The 25,102-nt window shown below is 38.4% G+C and overlaps 2 non-coding genes across 2 annotated transcripts; one reads left to right on the top strand and one right to left on the bottom strand.

Moving 5' to 3' along the window:
- Nucleotides 1–4,489: 4,489 nt before the first annotated feature.
- LOC148577755 (small nucleolar RNA R71) lies at nt 4,490–4,597 on the bottom strand. Its single transcript, XR_015903281.1, has one exon. It is a non-coding gene; the product is annotated as a small nucleolar RNA R71 (small nucleolar RNA).
- Nucleotides 4,598–24,246: 19,649 nt separating this feature from the next.
- On the top strand, nt 24,247–24,349 carry LOC148577756 (small nucleolar RNA R71). Its single transcript, XR_015903323.1, has one exon. It is a non-coding gene; the product is annotated as a small nucleolar RNA R71 (small nucleolar RNA).
- The last annotated feature ends 753 nt before the right edge of the window (nt 24,350–25,102 follow it).

Here is a 25,102-nt window from a genome sequence, read left to right on the forward strand (position 1 = left end):
TAAAGTTTCTTTTTCCTCTTACTTATTTCCAGCACTTTAAATTGCATGATTGTCTTCTATTTTCTGTGTATGCATGTGTGATTACTCCGTGTGAATAAGCATAATTTGATATTTGATTTGTAACATATTGCTATGATATCATGATTATCATCTTGAATTTTACTTGCACCCAATATCTCTAAGAATGCAACAAGGAAATCATTCTTTTGAAAGGAAAATGTTGAAGAATTTTATAAATCTTAGGGCAAGCAAAAGATTAAGAGGAGTGGAGGTTCTGATTGTATGATGGTGTATTGAGGTTGCATGTTTGTGAAAACTTGCATGGAACTCATAGACAGGAAATAAAATTTAGAGAAGTATTATGGAATTTCTCAAACATCCATTGATCCAAGAAGCAGCAACAAAAGAAAACAATAGAAAAAGAAAAACAAAGAACAAGCCCAAGGCTCTGACCATCAATTACTAGGAAGAAAAAGAAAGAAACAAGAACTCAAAGAGTTATTGTCCTAGTTAAATACTTGTGGTGGATTTGTGTCAAAGAGAGAGGCTTGAGCAAGTATATTGATGAGCGGATAATTTATACACTTTTTGGCATTTTTTTAGTATGTTTTTAGTAGGATCTAGTTACTTTTAGGGATGTTTTCATTAGTTTTTATGTTAAATTCACATTTCTGGACTTTACTATGAGTTTGTGTGTTTTTTTGTGATTTCAGGTATTTTCTGGCTGAAATTGAGGGACTTGAGCAGAAATCAAACTGGCGTTCAACGCCAGCTCTCTGCCCAATTCTGGCGTCCAGCGCCAGAAAAGGATCCAAAACCAGAGTTGAACGCCAGAAATGGATCAAAACCTGGCGTTCAACTCCACAAATGGCCTCTGCACGTGGAAAGTTAAAGCTCAGCCCAAGCACACATCAAGTGGGCCCCGGAAGTGAATTTATGCATCAATTACTTACTCATGTAAACCCTAGTGACTAGTTTATTATAAATAGGACCTTTTACTATTGTATTAGACATCTTTGGATTATCTTTTGATCTATTGATCACGTTTTGGGGGCTGGCCATCTCGGCCATGCCTGGACCTTTCACTTATGTATTTTCACGGTAGAGTTTCTACACTCCATAGATTAAGGTGTGGAGCTCTGCTGTTCCTCAAAGATTAATGCAAAGTACTACTGTTTTCTATTCAATTCATCTTGTTTCGCTTCTAAGATATTCATTCGTACTTCAATCTGAATGTGATGAACGTGACAATCATCATCATTCCCTATGAACGCGTGCCTGACAACCACTTCCGTTCTACCTTCGACTGAATGAGTATCTCTTAGATCTCTTAATCAGAATCTTCGTGGCGTAAGCTAGAATGATGGCGGCATTCAAGAGAATCCAGAAAGTCTAAACCTTGTCTGTAGTATTCCGAGTAGGATTCAATGAATGAATGACTGTGACGAGCTCCAAACTCGCGATTGCGGGGCGTTAGTGACAGACGCAAAAGGATAGTAAATCCTATTCCAGCATGATCGAGAACCAACAGATGAATAGCCGTGCCGTGACAGGGCATTGGATCATTTTCCCGAGAGATGACCGAAAGTAGCCATTGACAGTGGTGATGTATCACATAAAGCCAGCCATGGAAAGGAGTAAGACTGATTGGATGAAGATAGCAGGAAAGCAGAGGTTCAGAGGAATGAAAGCATCTCCATTCGCTTATCTGAAATTCTCACCAATGAATTACATAAGTATTTCTATCCCTATTCTATTAATTATTATTCGAAAACACCATTATCAATTTATATCTGCCTAACTGAGATTTGCAAGGTGACCATAGCTTGCTTCATACCAACAATCTCTGTGGGATTCGATCCTTACTCACGTAAGGTATTACTTGGACGACCCAGTGCACTTGCTGGTCAGTTACACGGGGTTGTGAACCGTGGTTTTGGCATCATGTTTTTGGCGCCATTTCCAGGGAAAGAAAGAGCAATGAACTTTACATAATTAAAGTGTAATCACGATTCCGCGTACCAAGTTTTTGGCACCGTTGCCGGGGATTGTTTGAGTTTGGACAACTGACGGTTCATCTTGTTGCTCAGATTAGGTAATTTTCTTTTTTGTTTTCCTTTTAAAAAAAAATTTTCAAAAATATTTCAAAAATTTTTCATCTGTTTTCAAAAAAAAATAAAGATGTTTTCAAAAATAAAATAATATATTTAGATTCAAAATTTTTAAGAATAAATTCTAATGTTTCACGAAGCATGCGAAGCCTAGCTGGCTGTAAAGCCATGTCTAAATTTATTTGGACTGAGGCAGCAATTTGTTATCAAGAGCAAGCTAGTTGTTGTTAATCCACCTGCTGCTGTTCCTGATTTACATGCTAAAGCTTGGCTGGCCATTGGCCATGTCTAGTGTTTTGGACCGGAGCTTTCATTGAAAGCTTGGCTGGCTAGTGAGCCATGTCTAATTCCTGGACTGAAGCTTTAGACTAACAATGCAAGATTCCTGGAATTCATATTAAAAATTTTGGAATCCTTATTTTCCTTTTTCAATTAATTTTCGAAAAAATCCAAAAAAATTTAGAAAATCATAAAAATCAAAAATATTTTTCTGTTTCTTGTTTGAGTCTTGAGTCATGTTATAAGTTTGGTGTCAATTGCATGTGCATCTTGCATTTTTCGAAAATTTCATGCATTCATAGTGTTCTTCATGATCTTCAAGTTGTTCTTGGTAAGTCTTCTTGTTTGATCTTGATGATTTTTTGTTTTGTGTTGTTTGGTGTTTTTCATATGCATTCTTGAATTCTTAGTGTCTAAGCATTAAAGAATTCTATGTTTGGTGTCTTGCATATTTTCTTTGCATTAAAAGCTTTTCAAAATTGTGTCTATGATGTTCATCTTGACATTCATAGTGTTCTTGGTGTTCATCTTGACATTCATAGCATTCTTGCATGCATCACATGTTTTGATCTAAAAATTTCATGCATTGCATCTTTTTAGTGTTTTTCTCTCTCATCATAAAAATTTAAAAAATCAGAAAAATATCTTTCCCATTTTCTCTCATCAAATTCGAAAATTTAGATTGACTTTTTCAAAAAATTTTAAAATCAAATTGTTTCTCATGAGTCAAATCAAATTTTCAGTTTGAAAATCTTATCTTTTTCAAGATCTTTTTCAAAAATAAAATCTTTTTCAAAATTCTTAGTTATTTTCGAAAATTCCAAAAATATTTTTCAAAAATCTTTTTCTTATTTTTATATCAAATTTTCGAAAATAACATAATCAATTAATGTTTTGATTCAAAAATTTGAAGTTTGTTACTTGCTTGTTAAGAAAGATTCAAACTTTGAATTCTAGAATCATATCTTGTGATTTCTTATGAATCAAGTCATTAATTGAGATTTTAAAAATCAAATCTTTTTCAAAACTAATTTCTAAAATATCTTCTTATCTTACCTTTTTCAAAAAGTTGGTTTCAAAATATCTTCTCTAACCTCCTAACTTCTTATCTTTTCAAAATTTGTTTCAACTAACTAACTAACTTTTTGTTTGTTTCTTAACTTTTTCAAAACTACCTAACTAACTCTCTCTCTCTAATTTTCGAAAATATCTTCCCTCTTTTTCAAAAATTTTTTTTTAATTAACTAATTATTCTTATTTTTATTTTTGATTTTAAAAAAAATTTCGAAAAATACTAACATTTTTCAAAAACTATTTTCGAAAATCACTAACTCTTTTTCAAAAATATTTTTCGAAAATTATCCCTCTCCCATCTTATTCTGTTTATTCATTCATCTACTAACATCTCATCTCACATCTCAACCCTCCTCACAGTTGTGTTTCTTCCATTATATTACATTCTTTGTCTCCCCCTTTTCTTCCACTTACAAAGGGATCCATATACTGTGGTATAAAGGATCTCTATTATTATTATTATTATTTTTTCTGTGCCCTCTTCTTTGTCATATGAGCAGGAGCAAGGATAAGAACATTCTTGTGGAAGCAGATCCAGAACCTGAAAGGACTCTGAAAAGGAAACTAAGAGAAGCTAAAATACAACAATCCAGAGATAACCTTTCAGAAATTTTCGAACAGGAAGAGGAGATGGCAGCCGAAAATAATAATAATGTAAGGAAGATGCTTGGTGACTTTACTGCACCTAATTCCAATTTACATGGAAGAAGCATCTCCATTCCTGCCATTGGAGCAAACAACTTTGAGCTGAAACCTCAATTAGTTTCTCTGATGCAGCAGAACTGCAAGTTTCATGGACTTCCATCTGAAGATCCTTTTCAGTTCTTAACTGAATTCTTGCAGATATGTGATACTGTTAAGACTAATGGAGTAGATCCTGAAGTCTCAGGCTCATGCTTTTCCCTTTTGCTGTAAGAGACAGAGCTAGATTATGGTTGGATTCTCAACCCAAAGACAGCCTGAACTCTTGGGATAAGCTGGTCACGACTTTCTTAGCTAAGTACTTTCCTCCTCAAGAGTTGAGTAAGCTTAGAGCTGATGTTCAAACCTTCAGACAGAAAGAAGGTGAATCCCTCTATGAAGCTTGGGAAAGATACAAACAGTTGACCAAAAAGTGTCCTTCTGACATGCTTTCAGAATGGACCATCCTGGATATATTCTATGATGGTTTATCTGAGCTATCAAAAATGTCACTGGACACTTCTGCAGGTGGATCCATTCACCTAAAAAAAACGCCTGCAGAAGCTCAAGAACTCATTGACATGGTTGCTAATAACCAGTTCATGTACACTTCTGAAAGGAATCCTGTGAGTAATGGGACACCTATGAAGAAGGGAGTTCTTGAAGTTGATACTCTGAATGCCATATTGGCTCAGAATAAAATATTGACTCAGCAAGTCAATATGATCTCTCAGAGTCTGCATGGAATGCAAGCTGCATCCAATAGTACTCAAGAGGCTTCTTATGAAGAAGAAGCTTATGATCCTGAGAACCCTGCAATAGCAGAGGTGAATTACTTAGGTGAACCTTATGGAAACACCTATAACTCATCATGGAGAAATCATCCAAATTTCTCATGGAAGGATCAAAAGCCTCAACAAGGCTTTAATAATGGTGGAAGAAACAGGTTTAACAATAATAAACCTTTTCCATCATCCACTCAGCAACAGACAGAGAACTCTGAACAAAATGCTTCTAATTTAGCAAATCTAGTCTCTGATCTATCCAAGGCCACTGTGAGCTTCATGAATGAAACAAGGTCTTCCATTAGAAATTTGGAAGCACAAGTGGGCCAGCTGAGTAAAAGGATCACTAAAATCCCTCCCAGTACTCTCCCAAGCAATACAGAAGAGAACCCAAAAGGAGAGTACAAGGCCATTGACATTAGCACCATGGCCGAACCTACAAGGGGAGTGGAGGACGTGAATCCCAAGGAGGAAGACCTCCTGGGACGTCCAGTGATCAATAAGGAGCTTCCCTCTGAGGAACAAAAGGACTCTGAGGCTCATCTAGAGACCATAGAGATTCCATTGAACCTCCTTATGCCCTTCATGAGCTCTGATGAGTATTCCTCTTCTGAAGAGAATGAGGATGTTACTGAAGAGCAAAATGCCAAGTTTCTTGGTGCAATCATGAAGCTAAATGCCAAATTATTTGGCATTGATACTTGGGAAGTTGAACCTCCCTTGTTCATCAATGAACTAAGTGATCTGGATCAACTGACATTGCCTCAGAAGAGACAGGATCCTGGAAAGTTCATAATACCCTGTACCATAGGCACCATGATCTTTAAGGCTCTATATGACCTTGGTTTAGGAATAAACCTCATGCCCCTCTTTGTAATAGAGAAACTGGGAATCTATGGGGTGCAAGCTGCTAAAATCTCATTAGAGATGGCAGACAGTTCAATAAAACAGGCTTATGGACAAGTAGAGGACATGCTAGTAAAGGTTGAAGGCCTTTACATCCCTGTTGATTTCATAGTCCTGGATACTGGAAAGGAAGAGGATGAATCCATCATCCTAGGAAGACCTTTCCTGGCCACAGCAAGAGCTGTGATTGATGTTAACAGAGGTGAAATAGTCCTTCAATGGAATGAGGACTCCCTTGTGTCTGTAACTCAAGGATCTCTCTCTGCATCCATGGAGAGGAAGCATAAAAAGCTTCTCTCAAAGCAGAGTCAAACAAAGCCCCTACAGTCAAACTCTAAGTTTGGTGTTGAACTCCTATATCCAAACTCTAAGTTTGGTGTTGGAGAGTCTCAACAATGCTCTGAACATCTGTAAGGCTCCATGAGAGCCCACTGTCAAGCTATTGACATTAAAGAAGCGCTTGTTGGGAGGCAACCCAATTTTTATTTATCTAACAATATTTTTCTTAGTTACATGTCTTTATAGGTTCATGATCATGTGGAGTCACAAAATAAATATAAAAATTGAAAACAGAATCAAAAACAGCAGAAGAAAAATCACACCCTGGAGGAGCATCTGCCTGGCGTTCAACGCCAGAACAGAGCATGGTTCTGGCGCTGAACGCCCAAAATGGGCAGCATCCTGGCGCTGAACGCCCAGAACAAGCATGGTTCTGGCGTTCAACGCCAGAAAAGGCAGCAAATGGGCATTGAACGCCCAAAATGGGCACCAACCTGGCGCTGAACGCCCTGAGTTGTGTGCAAAGGCATTTTGCATGCCTAAATTGGTGCAGGGATGTAAATGCCTTGACACCTCAAGATCTGTGTACCCCACAGAATCACCTCAGGATCTGTGGACCCCACAGGATCCCCACCTACCTCCACTCACTCTCTTCTCTCTTCTCAATCATCCTCTATTCCCAATAAACACCCTTCCCTATTAACCCTTTACCACTCACATCCATACACCCACTTACCTTCAAAATTCAACATCTCTTTCCCACCCAATCCCACCCATATGGCCGAATATACACCTCCCTCCATCTCCTTTATATCTTCTTCTTCTTCTTCTATTCTTTCTTCTTTTGCTCGAGGGCGAGCAACATTCTAAGTTTGGTGTGGTAAAAGCATAGCTTTTTTGTTTTTCCATAACCATTGATGGCACCTAAGGCCAGAGAAACCTCTAGAAAAAGGAAAGGGAAGACAAAAGCTTCCATCAAGGGTCTATAGCTCAGTGGTAGAACATTTGACTGCAAATCAAGAGATCCCTGAGATACCTCAGGGGATACATTTTCTTCCACACAATTATTGGAAGCAACTAAGGGTGGAACATCAAGAGCACTCCATCATCCTTCATGAAATCAGAGAAGACCAAAAAGCAATGAGGGAGGAGCAACAAAGACAAGGAAGAGACATAGAAGAGCTCAAGGACATCATTGGTTCCTCAAGAAGGAAACGCCACCATCACTAAGGTGGATTCATTCCTTGTTCCTATTTCTTCTGTTTTTCGTTTTCTATGTTATGTGCTTATCTATGTTTGTGTCTTCATTACATGATCATTAGTAGTTAGTAACCTTGTCTTAAAGTTATGAATGTCCTATGAATCCATCACCTCTCTTAAATGAAAAATGTTTTAATTCAAAAGAAGAAGAAGTACATGAGTTTCGAATTTATCCTTGAACTTAGTTTAATTATATTAATGTGGTGACAATTTTTCTTGTTTTCTGAATGTATGCTTGAACAGTGCATATGTCTTTTGAAGTTATTGTTTAAGAATGTTAAATATGTTGGCTCTTGAAAGAATGATGACTAGGAGACATGTTATTTGATAATCTGAAAAATCATAAAAATGATTCTTGAAGCAAGAAAAAGCAGCAAAGAACAAAGCTTGCAGAAAAAAAAAATAGGCGAAAAAAAAAATATATAGAAAGAAAAAAAAAAGAAAAAGCAAGCAGAAAAAGCCAAAGCTCTTAAAACCAAGAGGCAAGAGAAAAAAGCCAATAATCCTTAAAACCAAAAGGCAAGGGCAAATAAAAAGGATCCCAAGGCTTTGAGCATCAGTGGATAGGAGGGCCTAAAGGAATAAAATCCTGGTCTAAGCGGCTAAACCAAGCTGTCCCTAACCATGTGCTTGTGGCGTGTAGGTGTCAAGTGAAAACTTGAGACTGAGCGGTTAAAGTCAAGGTCCAAAGCAACAAAAAAAGAGTGTGCTTAAGAACCCTGGACACCTCTAATTGGGGACTTTAGCAAAGCTGAGTCACAATCTGAAAAGGTTCACCCAATTATGTGTCTGTGGCATTTATGTATCTGGTGGTAATACTGGAAAACAAAGTGCTTAGGGCCACGGCCAAGACTCATAAAGAAGCTGTGTTCAAGAATCATCATACTGATCTAGGAGAATCAATAACAATCTGAACTCTGAGTTCCTATAGAAGCCAATCATTCTGAACTTCAATGGATAAAGTGAGATGCCAAAACTATTCAAGAGGCAAAAAGCTACAAGTCCCGCTCATTTGATTGGAGCTATGTTTCATTGATAGTTTGGAATTTATAGTATATTCTCTTCTTTTTATCCTATTTGATTTTCAGTTGCTTGGGGACAAGCAACAATTTAAGTTTGGTGTTGTGATGAGCGGATAATTTATACGCTTTTTGGCATTGTTTTTAGTATGTTTTTAGTAGGATCTAGTTACTTTTAGGGATGTTTTCATTAGTTTTTATGTTAAATTCACATTTCTGGACTTTACTATGAGTTTGTGTGTTTTTCTGTGATTTCAGGTATTTTCTGGCTGAAATTGAGGGACTTGAGCAGAAATCAGATTCAGAGGTTGAAGAAGGACTGCTGATGCTGTTGGATTCTGACCTCCCTGCACTCAAAGTGGATTTTCTAGAGCTACAGAACTTGAAATGGCGCGCTTCTAATTGCATTGGAAAGTAGAAATCCAGGGCTTTCCAGCAATATATAATAGTCCATACTTTGGCCAAGAATAGATGACGCAAACTTGCGTTCAACGCCAGCTCTCTGCCCAATTCTGGCGTCCAGCGCCAGAAAAAGATCCAAAACCAGAGTTGAATGCCAGAAATGGATCAAAACCTGGCGTTCAACTCCACAAATGGCCTCTGCACGTGGAAAGTTGAAGCTCAACCCAAGCACACATCAAGTGGGCCCCGGAAGTGAATTTATGCATCAATTACTTACTCATGTAAACCCTAGTGACTAGTTTATTATAAATAGGACCTTTTACTATTGTATTAGACATCTTTGGATTATCTTTTGATCTATTGATCACGTTTTGGGGGCTGGCCATCTCGGCCATGCCTGGACCTTTCACTTATGTATTTTCACGGTAGAGTTTCTACACTCCATAGATTAAGGTGTGGAGCTCTGCTGTTCCTCAAAGATTAATGCAAAGTACTACTGTTTTCTATTCAATTCATCTTGTTTCGCTTCTAAGATATTCATTCGTACTTCAATCTGAATGTGATGAACGTGACAATCATCATCATTCCCTATGAACGCGTTCCTGACAACCACTTCCGTTCTACCTTTGACTGAATGAGTATCTCTTAGATCTCTTAATCAGAATCTTCGTGGCATAAGCTAGAATGATGGCAGCATTCAAGAGAATCCGGAAAGTCTAAACCTTGTCTGTGGTATTCCGAGTAGGATTCAATGAATGAATGACTGTGACGAGCTCCAAACTCGCGATTGCGGGGCGTTAGTGACAGACGCAAAAGGATAGTAAATCCTATTCCAGCATGATCGAGAACCAACAGATGAATAGCCGTGCCGTGACAGGGTGCGTTGACCATTTTCACTGAGAGGATAAGATGAAGCCATTGACAAGGGTGATGCCTCTAGACGATTAGCCGTGCCGTGACAGGGCATTGGATCATTTTCCCGAGAGATGACCGAAAGTAGCCATTGACAGTGGTGATGTATCATATAAAGCCAGCCATGGAAAGGAGTAAGACTGATTGGATGAAGATAGCAGGAAAGCAGAGGTTCAGAGGAACGAAAGCATCTCCATTCGCTTATCTGAAATTCTCACCAATGAATTACATAAGTATTTCTATCCCTATTCTATTAATTATTCGAAAACACCATTATGAATTTATATCTGCCTAACTGAGGTTTGCAAGGTGACCATAGCTTGCTTCATACCAACAATCTCTGTGGGATTCGACCCTTACTCACGTAAGGTATTACTTGGACGACCCAGTGCACTTGCTGGTCAGTTACACGGGGTTGTGAACCGTGGTTTTGGCATCATGTTTTTGGCGCCATTTCCAGGGAAAGAAAGAGCAATGAACTTTACATAATTAAAGTGTAATCACGATTCCGCGTACCATATATCATAAGGGGTGCTTCAACACCTAATACCTTAGACCAACTGGTTTGGGAGTATTGATTGAAAGCTTATCTTAAAAAGCCGCTTTGAGACATGATACCTAGAGTCGAGGCCAAGATACAAAAAGAAAGAAAAATGCTAGAAAATAAGTGCTGCTTCAAAGGTGACAATCTATAAAGAGGATTCCATAATATCATTTGAATGAAAGTCCTAAGATCTAAGACTTCCAAAATGTAAGGACTAATGAGCACTGGAATCCTTGCATAAGCATACAAATTAGAGTTAATCCCACTGTCACTTATTCACTTCACCCACTAAGGCATCATAAGCAATTCTTCAATGCATTCCAATTAAGAGAATTATTTATGCATAGTTCTTTTCTTGCTTGGGGACAAGCAAGATTTAAGTTTGGTGTTGTGATGCCAGGGCATCTTGGCTAGTTTTACTAGCCATTTTTTGTATGCTTTAGGTTGGTTTCATGCATTTTTCTTAGGAAATAAGCAAGTATTTGGTTGAAAATGCATTCATACCATGATTCAAGCAAACATTGTGAATTTTGAATGATGTCATGAGAATTATGCATGAATTGAATGATAAAATGGATGATGCATGATCTCATGATTAAGAGCAAGACTTTGATGTACTTTGTTTGATTGATTTCAGGTAATAAGAAGCAGAGAAGAGCCACGTCAGTGGCTACGTTAGTGCCACTAACGTGGCCATTAAAGTGGAAGGAAGGAAAGCTTGGAACGTTAGTGGAAAAAGTGAACGCCACTAACGTTTGTGAAGCCAAGAAGACCCACGTTAATAGCCACGTTAGTTACACTAACGTGGAAATTAACGTGGAAGAAAGGAGGCAGTTGTGAAAGTTAGTGGAAAAAGTGAACGCCACTAACGTTTGCGAAGCCAAGAAGACCCACGTTAATGGCCACGTTAGTTACACTAACATAGGCATTAACGTGGAAGAAAGGAGGCAGCTGTGAAAGTTAGTGGAAAAAGTGAACGCCACTAACGTTTGTGAAGCAGAGAAGGCCTACGTTAGTGGCCACGTTAGTTACACTAACGTGGACACTAACGTGGGTAAAATCTCACCCGGCAGCCTGACCATGCCTTCTTCAAATAGGGATAACTTGAGCCACAAAGCTCCAAATGAGGTGATTCCAGTGGCATTGGAAAGTAGGATTCCAGAGCTTTCCATGCATATATGGAACTACATGGTGGACACTAAATTTGAGGGAGAAAACCTGCTCCGAAAATGCAAAGATGAACATGGTATCAACCTGTAGTAAGGCCTGCTGACCTCTTCACCTTCCAAGAAGTGTAACTCGAGTTGTACAGCTCCAAATGATGCGATTTCAAAGGTGTCGAAAAGTAGACATCCAGGGCTTTCCAAAAATATATAATAGTATGGGGTGGATATTAAGTTTGAGCTCCAGAACCTGGCAATATTAACCCCCTGGACGCGGACGTTATTGGCACTCACTTTTGCCAATAACGCCAGCCACTATGCCAGCAACCCTATCCCCTTCAAAAGAGCATAACTTGAGTTACAGAGGTCCAATTGAGGTGATTCTAGTTGCGTTAGAAAACCAACATTCAAAGCTTTCCATCGATATATAATACTCTATAGTGGGCATGAAATTGGAGCACAAACCAGAGGCATCTTTTAAGCCCCAAAAACACCAAGTGGGTAGCAAGTGTGACGTTAGCCACACTTGTAGCCTTAGTGTGGCTAACATTAGCACTGACATTAGCACCTGGACCTCAACTTGATTCACTTACAAGGACCACCCAACCTCAAGGAAGTAAGCCCACAAGTGTCAACTAATCAAGGTCACAAGAAGCATCTAGAATAGGAATTTTCATTTAATTGTAATTTACTTTTAGTTTCATTTCATTTTGTAATTTAGGAGAGCCTATATAAAGGCCTTAGTTTTTACATTCAAGGAATTCTGGATCCGGGGGATTGAAGAGGGGTCTTCGGACTCCCTCCCCTCACACACTTTTCCTTCTCTTTCTTTTCTTTGTACTTATCATTTATGAATTTTGAAGTTTTAATTTTTAATCTTCATCTTTACTTTTTATTGGGTTAGAGAGCTCTATTGTGATTCAATAGATCAATTGTAGTTCTTATTCTTCTTCTTCTTTCTTTTCTCTTGATTTTACTAGAGAGCTTTTGATCTTCATCCAATTGGGTAATTGTCTCAGAAGAGAAATTGCTCATACTTGGATTTCCTCTGAACCTTGGAAGAGGAATGAGGAGATCATGCTAGAAAAGCTCTCTCGTATTGGATTAGGTTGGGGGTTGGATGGATATTCTGACATTTAATCCTACCAATACTTTGATCTATGAATGTGTGTGGTATAATCAGTGACCAAACCTCATCTCTTCCCATGAGCAATTAAATCAAGGAATTGGGAAATTATTCAAGCTTAGAGAGATTGGATTGCCAAGGAATTGGATCCAATCACTTAAGATTGCCAAGGAGATCAATGAATGCATTGATTGAAGAAGAGATGAGAATGAACTTGATCTGGAGGATTGCAATATCTCTTGATCCCAATGTTCATTTTATTTTTAGTTCTTACATTTACTTTTCTTGCTATTTTACTTTTCTGCACTTTATTGCTTTTCCTTTCTTTTCTGTCAATTTACAATTCCTGCTGCTCATCATCCAAATCTGAACCGTCTGACTAGGATAATTAATCAACTATTGATTGCTTAATCCGTTAATCTCTGTGGGATTCGACCTCACTCTTTTGTGAGTTATTACTTGACGATAATTCGGTATACTTGCCGAAGGGAGATTTGTTGAGAGACAAGTTTTCGTGCATCAGGGCGTATAGAACAGCATTCAAAACTCCTATTAGGAAATCTCCTTTTCAGTTGTTGTATGGCAAGTCTTGCCACCTTCATGTAGAGCTTGAGCACAAAGCTTTCTGGGCCACTAAACTCTTCAACCTTGATTTTCAAGAAGCAGGAGAGAAGATGTTAAAAGATGCTAAGATATACAAGGAAAATGCTAAAAGATGGCATGACAAAAAGATTTCAAAGAAGGAATTCAAACCAGGACAGCAAGTACTCTTGTACAACTCCAGACTCAAAGTTTTCCCAGGAAAACTCAAGTCTAAATGGACTGGTCCCTACTTGGTGACAAAGGTTTTTCCCTATGGAAGCTTTGAACTGCCAGGTGAAGCAACAAAGAGCAATTTCACAGCAAATGGTCACAGGGTAAAGCATTACTTGGGAGGCCATTGGGACAGAAAGAGGGAGAATCAGAAATTAAGGTGAGCAAGAATGAAGGATGTCAAGCTAGTGACATTAAAAGAGCGCTTGTTGGGAGGCAACCTAACCAAAGGTAGTTTTCTTCTCTTAACTATTTCAATAATATGGTTAAGTAGTTTTATCTGTATTGCAAGGAGCTAAATTTGGTGTTGCACACCAAAACAATTTAAGGGTGAATAAAGGATGCTAAGTTTGGTGTTCCACCAAAAATCTCATTTAAAAACACATTTCACCCTCTGCATAACTGGTTACTAGCTCCAAGCAATCAGGAAAACCACTAAACCACTGTCTGTTTTCTAGTTTTTAGCTTCATTGCTTTCAACAAAAGCACAAGGTTTTCATGTAACTGATGCATCATAAACAGTAGCAAGGAACTAAGTTTGGTGTTCCTTCACCAAAGTAAGTTTAAGTTCATGCTAACCATTTGCTTAAGTTCTTGGACAAGCAAGCAACTTCAATAATTATGCAGAAAAAAAGACACTCAACATCTTCAAAGAACCATCACCAAGGGAAATGCAAAAGTAAAAGATGATGATGACACAAGGGAAGCTGCAAAACACTCCTGATAGGTTGTATTGTCACAAAACTAAATTTGCTTTGAAACGTTCTGCATGAGAAGTTGCTGGTTGCCTTGATGTTTAGTTTAAATAATGCAAATTTTGATGTCTGCACTAGCATTATGCTTGTTATCACTCATCTGTTTTAAATTCATGTTTTGTCTCCCTTTTTGCATCAATAAGAGAAAATGTTTGAAAAAAAAGTGATTGTCCACTGTTGTAAGAATTAGAAATGAAACTTGTGGTGGTAATTGCTTGATTTAGATGATAAGCTCAATAATAAAAGCTGCATAATAGAGTGTTCTTTGTAGTATGAACTTGGTTGCTGTCATAAAACCTTTTATAAATGAAATTCCCTGGAAAATGAAGCAAAGTGAGAATGAAAACGAAAAGAAAAGCCAAAGATTGGCAAAGAAACAAACAATAAGGCTAGACACCAATAGCTTGGACCTTAGGACATATGTCTGTGGTGCTTTTTGTACTAGGATATGCTTGGATAATTAGGTTTTGAGGAGTCTTTTAAAACTTGATAACTTGGATTAACTAATCCGGGATTACCAACTGAAAGTCCATTATCAAGAGCAACCTAGCTACAAAGCATTAAGTGATCCAAAGAGATGTTGGACATCAATGTTCCTAAGAGGATTTGTGAGCCAAGTGTCTGTAGTGAAGAAGTGTTGAGCAAAATTAGGCCAAAAGGGCTGCTGCAACACTTGACACTGAGCTACTATTGAGAAACAAGCTTTCTAAGCAAAAGAAAGAAGGAAAATCAAAAGGGGATCAATTAAAAAGCAAGGCATTATGACAGCAACTTTAATGAATCCTCAAAGAAGCATTTCTTATCTAATAGCAGAGAATAATTGAGCTGCATTTTTGTCTGCATAAAACCCCATAGTTCAAATTCCATTATCTTCTAAATAAGGACATGTATGCTTCTCTGTTTCATTTCATTTCTGCTCAATGTTTAATGCTTGCTTGGGGACAAGCAAGGTTTAAGTTTGGTGTTGTGATAACAAGTCATCTTATGCTAGTTTTACAAGCATTTTTCATTAGTTTTATTAGGTTTTATGCACTTTCTTGCACCATAAGTAAGTAATTGGAGTGGATTTTCATGATTATGTTGAATCAATCAAACATCATTTATTTTACACAAAATCATAGGTTTTAAGCTAGAATTAATTTATTTTACAATTGATGCAAAGACCTAGTGATTTTGGTGGAACTTTGATTAGTTGTTTGGTTGCTTGTAGGTGAAGAAATGGTGGAAAGAGAAAATTTTGGCACACTTTTGAAGTTTGAGCACGCTTTGGACTTTAAGCCACACTTTAAAAAGCGTGGCCCATGAAGATAAAGCGTGGCACTCAACCAAGGGAGTGCTCAAGCAAGGCCAAAGCAAGGAGCGCTCAAAGAAGTGAGCGCTACGCTCACAAGTGTGAGCATTTTCGTGGCCCTCACCAAGGATCGAAGAGGGGGGGACCAAGAGGAAGGCTGGGCGCATCAAGACAAGGGGAGTAGCGCTGAAAAACTCAAGCACAGCGCTCCCTTTTGTTCATTTTTTTGTGCCTTTCATCAAAGAAAGCTAGGCAGCACTCAAAGCAAGGCACACACCCATGCGTACCAAATTGCTCACCAAGAGGGAGCGTTGAAAAATTTGAACGTAGCGCTCCCTTTCCTTCACTTTTTTGTGCACTCTTGTCCAAAGAAAGAAAAGCTCACCCAAGGAAAGCAACCAATCAAGTGTAGTGCTCAAAGAGTGAGCGCAGCGCTCACTTAGTGAACGCTAGGCCAAAGAGCAATAGCAACCAAGGCTCACACACAAGGAGTGAACGCCAAGTTCACTTAAGTGAACAGAGCGCTCCCCTGGGAGCTAACCCATGCCTCCAACTCAATTGAACCAAGGCTACCCGGATCCATTCTTCATTCAAGGCCACATTTGAAAAGCCCATTCCAAGCTATGAAGACCAAAATAGAAAGTGTATAAATAGGATTAAGTTTGATTTGTAGAAGGACCTTTTGCTCAATTTTTGTTTCACCTTTAGCTCATTTTTTACTCTTCACTTTTAATTTTCAAATGTTTTGAATTTGGGATTTGGGAATTTGGATCTGAGTTTTTCTTTCGGCATTTTCTTTTCTTCTGAAACTTTTACTTTCTGTTCTTGGAATTGGAATTGAGACTGAAGAGCTCCATTGATTCTAAATATGAGAATCATCTTTCACTCTTCTTCTCAATTGTTCTAAGAATTAGATCTGAGTTTAGTTTTCTGTTTTTATTTTCTTCTGCTGCAAATTCTACTTTTGGGTTTTTTTTTTAATTGAGATTAAAGAATTTCATTGAATCTGGATCTGAGAATCATCTTTGCTTTGCTTTCATATAGTTTTGGGAATTGGAGAATCGAATTTAAGTTCTTTTGCTGTTTTCAATTTCATTTTCGTCAGCAATTTATTTTCTGCTTGATCAAGGGAGTAGTTGAGATTTAGATCTACTTTCTAATCCCATTGCTCTTCTTCGATCTTTAATTTCTCTTTAGGATTTCATAATTGACACAAGTTTTCTTGCTATTTTGTCTCTTGAAGCAATTTTCCATTTCTGTTATTGCTATTGAGATCTAGATCTGAATTCTTGCATCTCAGAGCTTTCTGATTTACTTTAGTTTACAATTTCTTGTTCAATTCCAAGTCCCAGCACCTAAATCCTTTTACTCTTCAAGCAATTTAGATTCAGCAAATTTACATTTCTTTCACTTTAAGTTTCAGCTATTTAATTTTCTTGCAATTTAAGTTTCAGTTTATTTACTTTCTTACACTCTAAATTTTATGCTATTTAATCTTTCTGCACCTTTAGATTCAGTCAATTTACCTTCTGCACTCTATTTTTCTGCTCAATTTACATTCTGCACTTCTATTTACTTGCAATTTAGCTTCTGTCAATCAAAATCATTCAAATCATCAAATATTCGCTTAACTAAATTCATCACCTAACTAAAATTGCTCAATCCATCAATCCCTGTGGGATCGACCTCACTCTTGTGAGTAATTACTACTTGATGATACTCGGTACACTTGCCAGTGAGTTTTGTGTGGAATCGCTTTTCCACCCATCAGCTATTTATACACTTTCTTCCATTGATCTTCAAGCTCTGAATTGGGCTTTTGGCCTTGATAGAATTTGGTTGAAAATGGCTCCAATTGGTTTCCCTTGGTGTTGAGAAGAGATCTGTGTGAATTTTGATTCCTGGTGCTTCACGTTTGGGTCAACGTTTGAGGGCCAACGTTGACTCAAACGCCTTTCAGAAGAAAACCAGAGAAAACCATGTATTTTGCTGTCACTGGCATTTGACTCAATGTTGGAGGGCCAACGTTCTGCTATTCACGCATACGCGTGCTTTCCGCATCCGCGCAAAAGGGTCAAAAAAGCTCATCCACGCGTACGCGTGCTTCACGCGTACGTGTGGATGCAGAGATTTCATTTTGCAGTTTTAAAACCAAGCAGGGGACGTTGGCCTTAGCGTTGGACCTCCAACGTTCCCTCCAACATTGGCTTTTTCACGCGTGTGCGTACTCCATGCTTACGTGTGCATTGCTTTTTTTTCCATCCACGCGTACGCGTCGATTCACATTTTTCAAATCTGAATTCTGGGCTGAGCATCGCCGACATTGGAGGCTAGCGTTTGAGGCAACGTTGGACCTCCAACGTTCGATTTTGACGCGTACGCGTGACCCACGCATACGCGTGGATGGTCAATTTTGCCATTCCATGCGTGCGCGTGACGCACGGTTGCGCGTGGATATCAAAATTTTGCTTTTTCACGCGTATGCGTCATAGACGCGTATGCGTCGCTCAAAATTCACTTAGCTCCAGAATTGAATTTTTCATCACCACGTTGGGGTTAACGTTGGATGTCCAACACTCCCTCCAACGTGAGCATCAGCCACTTATGCAGAGACTTGCTCTGCTTCTCTTCCAATGTTGGGGGTAACGTTGGTGGTCCAACTTGGCCACCAACGTTGCTTCTTCTTCATCTTCTCCAGGCTCATTCTTCAGCCTTCCTCAATGCTTTCTTTCACCTATCATCAACCAATACATGCATCAAAGCCTTGCTAAAGTCAGGAGAATTCTTAACATTCTTAGCATACTAGTAATTATAGCATGATTCTCATGAAATTGCATCAAATAAATCATGGTTGAATGAATCTAGGTATACATGAATTTCTAACCCAATTGCTTACTTATAGCTCAAGAAAGTGCATAAAACCTATCAAAAACGAAGAAAAAGGCTAGTAAAACTAGCCTAAGATGCCCTGGCATCACAACACCAAACTTAAATCATGCTTGTCCCTAAGCAAGTACTGAATTATTAAGAAGAAAAAATGAAACAGTAGGTGATGTTCATATCAGCAAGTCCTTATTATTAGTTAATGGGATTTTATGCAAAAAATGCAACAGCTCACTTCTTATTGATTTTTAGGCCTAGAATGTCTCCTTCAAGCATCAATTATCATACTGCTATGACCTCTTCTTATTCATTCATTCTTGGTAGTTGCTTTTTTGAGTTTTCTTTTCCTATAAACTTTAGCTCAGTGTCATGTGTTGTAGCAGTTTCTTAGCTTATTTGTACTTAACACATTTTCTAGTACAGACACTTGGCTCACAATTCTTCTTAAGACATTGATGCCCAACACCTCTTTAGGTTACTAAATGTCTTGTAACTAGGTTGCTCTTGATAATGGACTTTCGGTTGATAATCCCGGGTTAGTTAACCCAAGTTACCAAGTGTTAAAGCACTCCATAGAACCTAATCATCCAAGCAGATCCTAGTACAAAGACACCACATGCATATGTCCTAAGGTCCAAGCTATTGGTGTCTAGCCTTATTCTTTGCTTTCTTTTGTTTTTGCTGCCACTTTTGCCTTTGTTATTTCTTTTTTTGTTGTTTCTCTTTCAACCAAGGATTTTTATTTACTAAGATTCATAGACAGCATGCTAGTTTACCCCTAAAAGGGGAACAATCTATCCTTTTATTCATTATAAGTGAGCTACCACACAATCAAACATACATACCACCACTTACTGTTATTTCACTTCTTGCTAAAAAGGAACTATTCCACTTCTGGTTCAAACATTTCTTTTATTGAAATTGAAAAGACGTAGGGGACAAGACAAGCATTTAAACAAGTGAAAGTGAAAGCACACACACTTAGACTAGCACACTTATTGCAAACTTAAACAGACAGAATGCAAAACAGCTTAAGCTAATATTAACTAAAACAGACATGTTCTTTCTTTATTGAATGGAATAACCAAGGAGCGAGTCCACCTTTCATTTTTTATCTTGTTTGTATTTTTTCTTCTTCTCGCTTGCTTGATTACTAGTTTCTCCCTTGCCTTTTCCTTTTAGCTTTGTCCAGAATCTAGCTTTCTTCGTTGTCTCTTCCACTCTATTTACAAGGCGTATTGCTTTGTCTATTTCTCTGCCGCTCCTTCCCTTGAAGTATTCATTATAAATTGGAAATGCTGGTCCATATTATGTAGATGTTCTGTAATGTAGCTGAGCTTGATTTGACCATTTATGTTATAGTCAGATCGAACTCCATATCTTGCATCTTGAAGGGTCGTGAACTCCTTGAAAGCTCTCATGTTATCAACTTGAAGTTGGGCTAGCTGGTTGAAAGATTCTTGAAATTGTGAAGCTTGTTCTCTTTGCATAACTAGAGATCTTGACTCAAAATCTCTCAGCTGGCTCATCATTCTCAACTGAAGTTCCTCTTGTCTCTCCTGAGCTTTCATGTATTGTGAATGGAATTCTTCTTGTTTTTCTTAGACTCTCAGGTACTATTCAGATAGCCTTTCAATTGCTTCTTGCATCCTGCCCATGTCTATGTTGGTTTGTGGTTGGAATTGTTGCTCTTCTTCTTGTTCTTCTTGTTGTCCTTCTTCCTCCCTTGGTTCTTCTCTCCTTCTCCTTCTTTGTGGCCTTCGACTTTGTTGTGCCTCTATGACATTCATCATTCTTTCGAGGGTTATAGGCATGCCTGGATATAGCCACGTTGGGTGTGCATCCTCCAGTGGCACTCTGGCCTTCATGCATAACCTCATAATAGTGCTTGGATAATGGAGCCAGGCTTCAGCAGAATTTTTCTCTGCAACCTTCTGAATGTCATTTGCAATGATCTCGTGGACCTTTATCTCTCCCTCTACCATTTTGTAGTGTAGCATGACAGCCCTTTCCTTGTTAACTTCCGAGGTGTTCACTGTGCCCAAAATTGATCTCTTTATCAGCTCATACCAACCTTTTGCTTCAGGGATGAGATCTCCCTTTTTCATGTACTTGTGCCTTCCTTGATTGTCCCTCTCCTAGTTAGCATTTACCACACAGATATCACTAGAGATTTTATTATAATCTGGGTTTCCATTTACTCTTTCGTGGTACCTCGGCTCATCAAAATATGCTGGCCTAAGTCCTAAGACCTTCATGATGGTCTTCAGACTAAAGTCAACTTCTACTCCCCGTACATAACTCTTGTAAGTTAGGGCTTCAGTCATATCAAGCCTTGGGGTGTTAGCATAAAACTCCTTTATGATGTTTGCATTAATCCTGGTAATTAGTGAGGTAAGCTCTTCCCATTTTCTCTTTCTGATATTGGCTTTCATTTCTAGGCACCCGTCATCAGGTAGCTGGAAAGGGACTTCTGGATATATCTTTTTGTCATTCATCCACCCAAGTTGCATTTGATGGTACCATGATCTGAACTTCCATCGATCATATTTGTTTTCACCTTCTTCAACCATGGGTTCCTTTCCTCTTCTTCTTTTGAAACTTGAAGAAGATGCCATACTTTCCTTGATGATTACCCGAATAGAGGTTGAGGGTTTATGAAGAGGTATGGTTAGTGTGATGCACTCAAGGTGAAAGGGTGGTTTGAAAACAAGGTAGTGTTATGGAAGCAAGTGAAGAAAGATGATTAGTTCCACAAAGATCACGGTTGTGGGCCTTGATTTTAGAGAATATAAGAAGTGAATTTCTGAAGTACAAGAAGTGTGAATCTTGAGTTCATGTGCACGGTCCAATTGAGGCTATTTATAGTAAGCTTTAATGAAGACTGGATGGCTAGGATTTCTTGGGAAAGTTTATGAATGAAGGGTTTGCATGTAAAAAAGAATGAGGACAAAAGTTTCCTCTTCATAAGGCATGTGGGGTCGATCTTCTAAGGGCTTCTTCCAAGGTTGTGCAGATTTTCATTTCCAAGAAGAATCCTTCCAAACCATGTGGCTTACTTTTTGTCCTCATGCTATCTTCATCATCAGTTGCCTTGTCCGTTTCATCATGCTATTCTCCTGCATACCTATCCATCATGTCAAAACAAAGAAAATAATATGAATAGGTGGCGGTAAATTCATGGCAAGCAAAGCTCAAATTTAAAACTAAAATTATGGCTAGTGTTCTTCATGATTGTTTATCCATCCGTGACTACTTTTGTGCTTTACATAGTTTTGGAGGATACCAAACTTAGTGTTTGGCTCTATGGTTCAAAGTGTTTCTTCCTCCAAGTTTTATCATTGAGATCTCAATGGGATTATTGTCACTTTTGGTTAAACCATCATGAGAAACACTTTATTTTTTTATTTCTAATCATGAACTAAAAATTATAAACATGGTTGTACTTTCATGAGTTTTAAAACTCACAAAAACTGTGACTCTCATGACTTGTTCTTGCAATATATCACAACACCAAACTTAATGTTTGGCTATATATTCCAAAAAACACATGTCAACATGGCAATATGATCATCATTTTGAAAGGTATCTTGGTGTGTCAATAGGCACACTAAACTTAGAATTAGATCATATGCTTTACAATGTCATGGTTAGTTGTCAACATTGTCTATGAGAACTTGAATTCATGTTAGAGCAACAATGATTATTTATGCTAAAATATTAAAAACAATGAAACTAAATCATGGGCTGCCTCCCATGGAGCACTTCTTTAGCGTCATTAGCTTGACGATTGGTTTGCTATTAGGGTGGATTATAATGCTTGAGATCCTCTACTCTCACTGTGAAACTGTTTCTATTTGATTCCTTGATGATTTTTAAGTGCTCCAGGGAAAGGACTTTTCTAATTGTGAACACTTGAGGTAACTGGGATGGAATGGTTGGAAGATGGGGTGGGATTGGTGGATGGTGGATTGATATCACCTTGTCTCCAGGGGAGAAACCTTCTGTAAGAACCTTCTTGTTTCTCCATCCCCTTGGCGGTCTCTTCACAACTCTTTTCTCTTCTTCCAGTAGTGCTCCATTGACTCTTGTTGTGTTATGGAGATCCTTGTTAGCTGCTCTTCTTGATTTATGTGGCTTCAGCTCTTTATTGAATTCTCTTGGTTGCTGTATCTCTTGAAATTCTTACTTGTTCACCAAGGACTGTTTCAGTGGTTCAGCTGCTGATTCACTGTTGCTTTCCCTAGTGCACATGTTACTGTGATCATCCTTTGGCTCCTTAGGTTCTGGCTCAAATTCGGATGTAGGTTTGAACACATAGAAGGTGAGACGTTCATCATGTATTCTCAGAATCAACTCTCCTTGTTCCACATCTATCAGGGCTCTAACAGTGGCTGGAAATGGTCTCCCCAGAATAATGGGATGAAGAGAACTTTCCTCCGTGTCCAGAATGACAAAGTCCGTGGGGAGGAAGTAGTTCCCCACTTTTACCAGCACATTTTTTACTAATCCTTTGGCTTGCTTCTGAGTTTTGTCTGCCAATTGGATGATTACATCCGTGGATCTCATCTTATTTATTTGCAACTTCTTCATAAGAGATAGAGGCATCACATTTATGCTAGCTCCTATGTCACAAAATCCTCTGTGAATTTTTGTTTCTCCTATGGCACATGGAATACGAAAGCTCCCTGGATCTTTTTTCTTTAGGAGTACGTCCTTCTGAATAAGAGCACTGCATTCCTTGTTCATCACCATTGTTTGGCCACTCTTTAGGTTGCCCTTCCTGGCTAGTAGATCTTTCATGCACTTGATGTATGTGGGCATCTGTTGGAGAATTTTGATGAAGGGAATGTTGACACTGAGAGATGCAAACATATCTAGGAATCTTGAATATGACTTTTCTTCCTCACTTCCCTTTAGTCTGTGAGGAAATGGTGCTTTTGGCACATAAGGTTTCAGAGTTTCCTCGCTTGTTGCTTCTTTCCTTTGTATAGATCCAGTTTCTTGTTCCTTTTTCTCCAAGTTACTTTGGGAACTTCCTTGGCTGTGCTCTGTTGGTTTGCTGGTATCTTCATTTAGAATTTCTTCATTTACAAGTGTAACTACCTTACACTCTTCCCATCTCACCTTCTTCATTTTCCCTCTTAGATTCTTCACAGTGTCACTTGGAAAACTATCAGTGGGCTTTGGAATCTGCTGTGAAAGATGTTCTACTTGAGATTCTAGATTCTTAATAACCTCTCCTCAGCTTTTTATACTTCCTCTCACCTCTTCCTTGAATTTCTTCATGTCTTCAAATTCCTTGCCTAGCGTTGTGAGTATAGCTTCCATCTTGGCCATTCTGTCCTCATCATGTGGTGCTGATTGGTTGAGAGTGGTTGTTGTGACTTTGGTATGGTGGCTGTGAATAAGTGTTTTGTGTGGTTTGGTATGGTCTTTGGTTAGATTTTTGGTGAGTGGAGTTGTTGTACTGGGATGGATTGTGTGGTCTGTGGTCTTGGTTTTGTTGGTTCACCCACCCAAAGTTTGGGTGGTTCTTCTAACCAGGATTATAGGTTTTAGAGTATGGATCATTAGTTTGCCTAAATGAATTCCCAAGGTAATTAGCTTCCTCCCAGTTAACTCCTTCTTCTGTCTCTAACTCTTCCTGGGGTGATGATTGAGTGTGGATAGCTATAGCTTGATTCTTCTCCATTTTCTTGGTTAATTCAGCCAGTTTCTTGGTGATCATCTTATTCTGTGCCAGGATTGCATCCATATGGTTCAATTCTAAGACTCTCCTATTGTTGCTTCTATCCGAGGCATAAAAATACTCATTGTCAGCCACTGTCTCTATAACATCAATGGCTTCTTCAAAGGTCTTCTTCTTGTTTAGGGAACCTCCAGATGAGTGATCTACAGCTTTTCTTGATTCACAATTCAGCCCTTCATAGAAGATGTGAATTTGCACCCACTCATTAAACATATCATGGGGCATTTCTTTGTCAAATCCTTGAATCTCTCCCAGGCTTCATAAAAAGTTTTACTATCCTTTTGTCTGAATGTTTGCACTTCAGTTCTTAGCCTGTTTACTCTTTGTGGAGGGTAGAACCTTGTCAAGAATCTGTTCATTACATCTTCCCAGGTTGTCAAGCTTTCCTTGGGGAATGATTCCAGCCATTTTGATGCTTTGTCCCTCAAAGAAAATGGAAACAGTAGCAATCTATAGGTGTTAGGATGAACGCCATTAGATTTAACTGTATCACATATCCTTTGGAATTTAGTGAGATGCTCATTAAGATCCTCTTGTGCAAGTGCACCGGATTATCGTCAAGTAAAACTCACTGTAGAGTGAGGTCGAATCCCACAGGGATTGGTAGATCGATCAACTATAATTGGTGAATTGTTCTAGTTGAGCAAAATCAGAATTTAATTTGGATTGCAGAAAGTAAAATTGGCGGGAAACTTAAATTGCAAGAAATTAAAGGAACAGAAAATTAAATTGCAGTGAATTAAAGTGCAGAAGCTTAAATTGCAAGAAATTAAATGGGAAGGGGGAATTAGCATGAAATTAAAGAGCAAAAAGTAAATAGAATGGGTAGATCAGAGAATGGGGAATTCATTGGGTTCAGGAGATATATAATTCTCCGGATCAAATTCATTTTCATCTATTCCACAATCAATGCATTCATTGATCTCCTTGGCAATCTTAAGTGATTGGATCCTAATTCCTTGGCTCACCAATCTCTCTAAGCATGAACAATTTCCCAATTCCTTAATTTAAGTGCTCATAGGAAGAGATGAAGTTTGGTCACCGATTATACTACACAAATTTATAGA

The sequence above is a fragment of the Arachis ipaensis genome, chromosome B1, assembly GCF_059453495.1.
Source record: "Arachis ipaensis isolate K30076 ecotype BB chromosome B1, ASM5945349v1, whole genome shotgun sequence".
Taxonomy (NCBI): domain Eukaryota; kingdom Viridiplantae; phylum Streptophyta; class Magnoliopsida; order Fabales; family Fabaceae; genus Arachis; species Arachis ipaensis.